The sequence below is a fragment of the Leuciscus leuciscus genome (assembly GCF_965113295.1).
Source record: "Leuciscus leuciscus genome assembly, chromosome: 11".
NCBI lineage: Eukaryota > Metazoa > Chordata > Actinopteri > Cypriniformes > Leuciscidae > Leuciscus > Leuciscus leuciscus.
This window is the reverse complement of record NC_138735.1, coordinates 3779285-3789238: the sequence shown is the minus strand read 5'-3', so window position 1 is coordinate 3789238 and position 9954 is coordinate 3779285.

The window sequence follows — 9954 nt, the reverse complement described above, 5'->3', positions numbered from 1 at the left end:
CAGGAGAGATCAATATATCAAAGAAAATACAGAAATGATCAGACAGTGCTACATCCTTAATAACAATCGATGAAATGTTTAGACCCTTACTGATAAGTAAATCTAGAGTGTGTCCATGATTGTGTGTGGGTCCATGTACATGCTGAGTCAGATCAAAAGTTTTTAAAACAGTTTTGATTTCTTTTGCCATTTTGTTTTCTGCATTATCTATGTGAATGTTAAAATCTCCAGCAATGGCAAAACAGTCAAACTCTGAGGTAATTGTTGATAACAGTTCTGTAAATTCCTCAGCAAAGGCTGGAGAGTATTTTGGAGGCCTGTAAATAATGATGAGTAAAATGCGTGGAGCACCTTTTAATACAATACCCAGATATTCGAAAGACGTGTAGTTCCCAAATGTTATTTGCTTACATTGATAGATATCTTTAAAAAGAGCAGCTAGACCCCCACCTCTCTTAACAGCTCTGCAGACACTCATAAAAGTAAAGTTAGGAGGGGATGTTTCATTTAGGATTGTTGCACTGCAGCTGTCTTCTAGCCAGGTTTCATTTAGAAGCATAAAATCCAGGTTGTTTGTGGTTATTAAGTCATTGACTAGAAGTGATTTATTTTTAAGTGAGCGGATGTTTAAAATTGCTAACTTAACAGTCTTACTTTTTTTCCCTACACCAATCTTAGTTAGACGTGCAATAGGCACCAGATTAGTTGAGTTTGCTGTACGGCTATTGAAGGCCTTAGACTTTCTATCTTGTAATAGAACAGCAATAGAGAAAGATACAGGCACACTGGGTTCCCGCTTGTTCTGTAAACATTTGAGAAAGTTACTGTTATCAAAGCGGGGACCCGACACATATCACTGAGAGCTGGTATCAGTTGTTTTTGGTTCACCTCGAGCAGATGGAGGAGGGTGTGGGCCCTGGCGTTGTGGCAGAGGCCGAAGAGCTCTCACAGAGGCAGGGGGAGGGTGAGCTGGGCCTGCAGGCTTTGGTGGTAGCGGTGCCCTACGTTTTTTGGTTGATATCTGGGGGCTTGCAGCAAAAGAGTGGGATAGTCTGGTTCCAGCATGCACCAGTTCTTCCATTTTCTGTGAGACAAACACCTCCACCCTCTTCACAATGTAAATGTCAGATCCTCCCAAGAGTACACAATCAGTGCTGAGAAGAGTTGCCTTACCAGTTCCTCTCCAGACAGATCTCCATTACTATGGCAGAAGGATATGCCTTGGTTGCACGACCCTAAGGAGTCAGTCATGCCTAATCTTAGCAGTATCAATAAATGTTTAATAAAGGATCCAGTGAAAACAGAGACCTATAGTGCAGATATGGAGAAGCTCATGGAGACAGGAGCTCTCCAGGAAGTAACTAAGGAGACAGTGTCACGGTAGATGTATTCTCTGTTCCTTCTAGTCTCGTGTTTATGTTGTTGTGTGAGCGCGTGTGTTGTGGGCGTGAGTGTATGACATCACTTGATCCGCTCCAGCTGATCATCATCACATCACCAGCTGCAAGCAATATCATGACTCCTTAAATACTTACCGTTGTTCTATCATCCTTGTCAGATCGTTGTTTGATGTCGTTCGTGTTGGTGTTCCGGTGTCCAGTTCCTGCCTTGTGTTCCTGTTCCAAGTCTTCGTTGTGGATTCACCCGTTGTCTCACCGTCACCTTCACTGCACTTCTTCACGGATCCTGACCATTGAAGTCCCTGCGTCACTCTTCACATCAGCTTGCACTGTTGGACTGTTGGACTGTTGTTCTCTCTCTAAATAAATCACTCGCAATTGCTTCCTGTCTCGTATCCAGTCATTATGACAGAACGATCTGACCGCGGAATGGAAGCAGCGAGCGCGTCTTCAGGATCATTTGAAGAGTTCATTCATCACAGTATCCGAAGAATGGATTCACAGCAGCAAGAGATCGGCGACACGGGTCGCGCAGTGCAAGCCTTGGTGACGCAGGTGTCCGAGCTCACCCAGCAGATCCAACGCATTCAGACTCCCGCTGCGCCGCCCACACCGGCCGTTCCCCCCACACCTCCGGCGAGAGCCCTCCAGTCAGAGCCCCGCCTACCTGTACCAGAGCCATATTCAGGTGAACCAGCTTTTTGTAGAGCATTTCTGACGCGTTGTTCGATGCACTTCGCTCTTCAACCACAGACTTTCCACACTGAACAGGCCAAAGTGGCGTTTGTATTAACATTGTTGACGGGAAAGGCAGCTCTTTGGGGAACGGCGGTGTGGGAGAACCGGAACCCATGCTGCGCCTCGTTCCAGACCCTCTCCGCCGAGATGAAGAAGGTTTTCGACCGAGCGGTCTCGGGAAGAGAGGCCGCTAGAACATTGGCGGATCTTCGGCAAGGAGAAAGATCAGTTTCCGATTTTTCAATCGAGTTCCGGACCTTGGCGGCGGAGTGCGGCTGGAACGAGGAGGCGCAGTGGGACATGTTACTGCATGGGCTGGCTGACCACGTCCAGAAGGAGATCTACGCCTTGGATCTACCTACCACACTGACCGGGCTGATTGATCTTGCTCTGCGGGTGGACGCTCGGTTGTCTAGGAGCGGGCGCCGAGCTCCGTCCACCCGTACCTTCGTAGGAATCGACGGGTCCAGATCCAATGGCAGGGACGTGGTCAGCCCCGTCTACGATCCCGAGCCCATGCAGGTGGGTCGAGCTCGGCTTTCCCGGGAGGAGCGGGAGAGGCGGAGGTCCCAGGGCCTCTGCCTGTATTGTGGAGGAGCAGGACATTTCGCATACAACTGCCCAGTAAAAGGCCAAGCCCGATAGTAAACTTGAGGCTACTATCGGGTGGGATCTCCGCCAGGAAGACCTCATCCTCGATTTCATCTACCTCCACGCTCCTTCCGGTAAGACTAAGATGGTCAGTCCACCAGCACGATTGTCGAGCACTTCTGGATTCGGGGGCAGAAGGTAATTTTATGGACCACACTTTCGCACGGCAGTTTCAGATTCCCCTCAAACCCCTCACACACAGTATTGCGGTTCACGCACTCAATGGACAAGAACTCCCTACGATTTCCCTCTCCACTGAAGATTTAACTCTCATCACTTCTGGCAACCATTCTGAGACTATTTCGTTTTTCATCATGGATTCACCTCTTGCACCCGTCGTCCTCGGACATCCCTGGCTCATCCAACATAACCCCCGAGTGGACTGGCATCATAAAGCCATACTGGAGTGGAGCAAGGAGTGTCATAAGTCCTGTCTCGTGTCTGCCTGTTCGTCTGTGCCTGTTTCTGTTTTTCAGGAGGAAGCAGGGGATTTGTCTAACGTGCCCGCGGAGTATCTGGACCTGAAGGAGGTGTTCAGTAAGTCTCGTGCTGCTTCTCTCCCTCCGCATCGTCCCTATGACTGTGCAATAGATTTACTGCCAGGTAAGTCTCCGCCTAAGGGCAAGTTATATTCACTCTCTATTCCTGAGAGGGAGGCTATGGAGAAATATATTTCTGATTCTCTAGCAACCAAGTTCATTCGCCCTTCCTCTTCTCCAGCGGGGGCAGGGTTCTTTTTTGTGGGGAAGAAGGACGGGTCTCTGCGACCTTGTATTGATTACCGAGGGTTGAATAACATCACGGTAAAGAATACCTATCCTTTGCCGTTGATGTCTTCAGCTTTCGAGAGGTTGCAGGGAGCGTCCATCTTCACAAAATTGGATTTGCGTAACGCTTATCATTTGGTTCGCATTAGGGAGGGGGATGAGTGGAAAACTGCCTTTAACACCCCCAGGGGGCACTTTGAATATTTGGTCATGCCTTTCGGGCTGTCCAACTCCCCGGCAGTTTTCCAGGCACTGGTCAATGACGTGTTGCGAGATATGATCGATCAGTTCATATATGTCTACCTGGACGACATATTGATTTTTTCTTCTTCTCTCCAGGAACATGTGCAACACGTCCGACAAGTGCTTCAGAGGTTGCTAGAGAATGGTCTTTTTGTCAAGGCGGAGAAATGCGATTTTCATGCACAGTCAGTTCCCTTCCTGGGGTACATCGTGTCGTCTGAAGGTATGCGGATGGACCCTGAGAAGATCAAGGCTGTGGTAGATTGGCCAAGCCCGGATTCTCGCAAGGCCCTGCAGAGGTTCCTGGGGTTCGCCAAATTCTATCGGCGTTTTATTCGCAATTTCAGCCAACTAGTCGCACCTCTGACTGCCTTGACCTCCCCCAGAACGACGTTCAGGTGGTCTAACACAGCCGAGGCTGTGTTTACCAAACTGAAAGGCCGCTTTGTTTCAGCCCCCATCCTTGTCGCCCCTGATTCTTCACGTCAGTTCGTGGTGGAGGTCGACGCGTCAGAGGTGGGAGTAGGTGCAGTGTTGTCCCAACGCTCCCCTGTAGACGACAAGATGCATCCCTGCGCGTTTTTTTCTCACCGGCTGTCCCCGGCAGAACGCAATTACGACATTGGTAACAGAGAGTTGTTGGCAGTTAAGTTAGCATTGGAGGAATGGCGCCACTGGTTAGAAGGGTCGGGGTTACCTTTTATCGTCTGGACTGATCATAAGAATCTAGAGTATATCCGAACTGCCAAAAGATTGAACTCCAGGCAGGCTCGGTGGGCACTTTTTTTCGGTCGTTTTGATTTTTCTATCTCTTATCGTCCGGGTTCCAAGAACATCAAACCCGACGCCTTGTCTCGTATATTTGATTTTTCCGAACGCCCGACTACTCCCGAGTGCATTTTGCCTGAAACTCTAGTCGTTTCCACACTCTCATGGGAGATCGAATCGAGGGTCGAGAAGGCCTTAGAAGGGGTAACGCCTCCGCCCGGTGGTCCACCGAGTCGTTTGTTCGTGCCGGAGGGATTACGGTCCGACGTTATCCAGTGGGGTCATGGCTCCAACGTGGCTTGCCATCCAGGAGTTAATCGCACTAGTTTTTTAGTCAGGCAACGATTCTGGTGGCCACGCATGGCTCGCGACATTCACGATTTTGTTTTGGCTTGCTCGGTTTGTGCCACTGGTAAGACTTCCAATCGACCTCCAGATGGGTTACTTCAACCGCTGTCGGTTCCTTCGAGACCCTGGTCCCATATCGCTCTAGATTTCATTACCGCCCTCCCACCCTCTCAGGGGAACACAGTCGTTTTGACTGTGGTGGACCGGTTCTCGAAGGCAGCCCATTTTATTCCCTTACCCAAATTACCCTCAGCTAAGGAGACAGCGGTAGCAGTCGTAGACCACGTCTTTCGTTTACATGGCCTCCCGATTGACGTGGTTTCCGACAGGGGACCCCAGTTCGTGTCCAAATTTTGGCGAGAGTTTTGTAGATTACTGGGGGCGACGGTTAGTCTGTCCTCAGGGTTTCATCCCCAGAGCAATGGTCAAACCGAGAGAGCCAACCAGGATTTGGAGAGAGTGTTGCGATGTTTGGTATCCAAGAATCCTTCCTCATGGAGCCAACAACTTTCTATGGTGGAGTACGCTCACAACACGTTGCCAGTGTCGGCCACGGGCCTTTCTCCATTTGAGTGTAGTGTAGGTTACCAGCCACCTATTTTTCCCAGTCTGGAATCCGAGGTTGCGGTTCCCTCCGCTCACGCCTTTGTTCAGAGGTGTCACCGCACTTGGAATAGAGCCCGTGAGACTCTACTCCAAGTGGGGGCGCGCACCAAGGCCAAGGCCGATCGCCACAGGTCAAAGCCTCCCGTATACGTCGTGGGTCAAAAAGTGTGGCTTTCAACCAAGAACATTCCTTTGCGCACCGTCTCTAATAAGCTTGCACCCAAATTTATTGGCCCGTTTACTGTCACCAAGATCATTAGTCCGGTGGCAGTCCGCCTCAAATTACCTCCCGCGTACAGGAGGATCCATCCCGCCTTTCATGTGTCTAAAATTAAGCCAGTGTTTCATTCTCACATTAATCCGCCTGTCCCGGTTCCTCCTCCACCGCGACTCGTAGATGGGGAGACCACATATTCGGTTAATCGTATTCTGGACTCTAGGCGGAGGGGACGCGGATTTCAGTACTTGGTGGACTGGGAAGGTTACGGTCCGGAGGAGAGAAGTTGGGTACCTGCTAGAGACATCCTGGATCACTCCCTTATCGATGATTACAATCGACAGGTAGGGGAGCCTGGGAACGCCAGGAGGCGTTCTTAGGAGGAGGGGTACTGTCACGGTAGATGTATTCTCTGTTCCTTCTAGTCTCGTGTTTATGTTGTTGTGTGAGCGCGTGTGTTGTGGGCGTGAGTGTATGACATCACTTGATCCGCTCCAGCTGATCATCATCACATCACCAGCTGCAAGCAATATCATGACTCCTTAAATACTTACCGTTGTTCTATCATCCTTGTCAGATCGTTGTTTGATGTCGTTCGTGTTGGTGTTCCGGTGTCCAGTTCCTGCCTTGTGTTCCTGTTCCAAGTCTTCGTTGTGGATTCACCCGTTGTCTCACCGTCACCTTCACTGCACTTCTTCACGGATCCTGACCATCGAAGTCCCTGCGTCACTCTTCACATCAGCTTGCACTGTTGGACTGTTGGACTGTTGTTCTCTCTCTAAATAAATCACTCGCAATTGCTTCCTGTCTCGTATCCAGTCATTATGACAGACAGACTCTGATGAATGTTGGTATATACCCCACCATCTTGTCAGTCATAATGGGAAATCCCACATTGTTTTCAAATGTTCCCTCCAATATCATGGGCAACGTCTCAACCAGTATCTGGAGCCTGGCCCTACCCTTGGAGCATCATTGCTAGGTGTACTCATCAGATTTAGGGAGCATGCAGTTGCACTAAGTGGTGACATCAAGGCAATGTTGCATCAGGTTCGCCTCCTTCCGGAAGATTGCCCCCTACTGCGGTTCCCTTTCCTACCACTGCTATGCTGATGACACGCAGCTCTTCCTCTCCTTTCAACCAGATGATCCCACAGTAGCTGCACGGGTCTCAAGCTGTCTGGCGGACATCTCCACATGGATGAAGGAACATCACCTGCAGCTCAACCTGGCAAAGACTGAGCTTCTCGTCCTCCCTGCCAATCCGTCTCTACAGCACGACTTCACCATCCAGCTAGAGTCATCATTAATCACCCCATCAAGATCGGTCAGAAATCTTGGAGTAACGTTTGATGACCAGCTGACCTTCACAGATCACATTTCAAAGACAGCTCGATCATGCAGGTTTGCACTGCACAACATCAGGAAGATCAGGCCCTTCCTAACTGAGCATGCAACACAACTTCTCGTCCAGGCCCTGGTCATCTCTAGGCTTGACTACTGCAATGCTCTTCTGGCTGGACTTCCAGCATGTGCAACCAAACCCCTACAGATGATCCAGAATGCTGCAGCTCGTCTTGTCTACAACGAGCCCAAGAGGGCCCACGTCACTCCTCTGTTCATCTCTCTGCACTGGCTACCTCTCGCTGCTCATCTCTAGGCTTATAACATTCTAAAAGCTCTTAATTCCACAGATAACTGGTAGGTGTATTTACTAGGTTGCTTCAGAGGCATAAGGTACTGTAAGTATTACATACAACAATGCAACAATAATAAAACAATGCTGTGGCAAGCAGGACGAGGTCGAGGGCCGTAAGAGATACGAGACCGGTGTGTTTTGCAGGTGTCGCTTATTATCAATCACGCCACCGGCCTAGCGCCGTCCTCCCACGGCCCTCGACCTCGACCTCGTCCCGCTCGCCACAAATGCATTGACATTTACTTTTTACTTTTGATACGTAAGTACTTTTAAAAACGAGTACGTCTGTACAATTTTTACTTGTAACGGAGTAATATTTGACCAGTGGGATCTGTACTTTCACTCAAGTAAGGAAGTTATGCACTTTGTCCACCTCTGGTTAAACGTATTAGTACACAGGCCAGCTGACAAATATTACATATTTTTTCCACAAATAGGCCTATTTTTTTATTTTTTTATCCATAATTTAATGAGGGCCCAGTTCTGGGCCCCCCCTACCCTGGGCCCGGGACAACAGACCCGTTTGCCCCCCCCCCTATTATTTCCTTTTGATGATGCTATTTTGGAAAATTTTATTTTTCTGGATTCATGAATATAGTATATTAATGCCAAAGTAATTTTTATGTGACCAGACCAATAGTTATACTGTCTTCAATTGCCCATCCTCTGCAGTAATATCTTCACTAGAGGGAGCGGGGGCCGGTGAGAGGATTTTTCACGAGTGAAGATATTACTGCGCCAAGTCGAAGTGCTTACAAGCACTTGCTATGGTATTCCGCCATACAATATAGTTATCCATTTTACACGCTTAGAAAAGCGCAACGTTTTGTTTTGTGTCACCGTCCTAGGTCGAGTTACACTACGCGAGTAACTGTATTTAAATAGGGAAAACGTGGAGGTGTTTGGTAGCTTCTCTGCTTGGCCCATATTGAATGAACTGGGCTAAGCTAAGTGCTAACAAAGTTTCGCCGCAAGACAGAGCGATTTAGTGCACGCACTGAGACGAGAGAGGTATGTATCAACTCATCTTAGTTAAGGGAATAACATAGTTTAATATGAAAAATCGGTGGATTATCCCTTTAACAGTGTTGTGAATGAGTACTATGGTGGCTTTGACAAGCTGTCAGCCGTCGTTACTGATGGCGCATCTGCGATGCAAGGAAAACACAATGGTTTCGCCGGGCTCCTCCAACAGAGTGGGGTGTGGACTGTCCTATACTGCACTGCATCATCCATCAGGTGAGTTGTTTTATCTTCAGCTCACTTTTTATGATTATGAATATGGGCGGCCTTATGAGATTAATATGACAGGATGTGTAGATTTTAGCGCTCAATCTAATCTTTATTTTAATTCTACAGGAGGCTCTCTGTGACAAGACACTTAACTTCAGTCACGTTATGGATCTGGTGACTAAAGTTACAAATCTCATCCGAGGAGGGAATAGGTCTCTCAGTCACAGGAGGTTTGTAGCTTTTTTGGATGAAGTGAGCGCGGCGTATGGGGATTTACAAATGCACACCGAGATTAGATGGATGAGCCGAGGAAAGTGTCTGGAGCGTTTTTTTTGCGTTGCGCACCGAAATTACAAGGCGATACAAGTGCCTACACCCGAAAACTCAGAGACACAGAGTTTCTTTGCGATATGGCCTTCCTTACAGGGCATTACCTCACACCTCAATCAACTTTAAACTTTCCCCCCCTGTAGGTGAGATATAGCCTATGGTGGAAAGTATGCTTATGTTTTTCTGAGAGCCCACAATGTTTGCACTGGAATAATAATAATAAAAAAATTAAAAAGTTTGCTACTCAGTAATGTGTTTTGTTTGTTTATGTTAAAAGTTCATTTATGAATAGAAGCAGAAAAAAATTATTGAGTATGGAAATGCAGGTTGGTTCACTAAACATTACAGAGTCTGTAATACAGACAGACATACATACTGAATGTTTTGTTCTTCTAAAATGGTACTGTAGCTCTAATTTTCCAATATCCCATTAAGTTTTTTCACTTAATAGGCTACTTTTCAGTTTTGTGCCATCATTGATTGTTTTTTTAGAGCCCAACATGTTTGCACTTGAATAATAATAAAAAATGTTTGCCACAGTAATGTGTTTTTGTTTGTTTATGTTAAAAGTTTATTCATGAAAAGAAGCTGAAAAAATAATTGAATATGGACATGCAGGTTGATTCACTAAGCAGAGTCTGTAATACAGACATACATACATTATGTTTTCTTCTAAAATGGTACCTCTAATTTTCCAATATCTCATTGGTGGAAGTGCACAGTCACATTTGGCAGAGGGCCAAATGTGACTGTGCACTTCCACCAATGGGATATCAGAGGGATAGTGATGATAAAATATTTGTGGCCCTCACTATCATCAAAGTTGCCCAATCCCTGGTGTAGACCTTAGAATATGATTACTTTTCAAAACAGCAAGTGATGACAGATTGTGATTAATAATATAGTCTGGGCAGATTACTTATGTTTTCCACCAGGTGGCGCTTGAAGACTGAG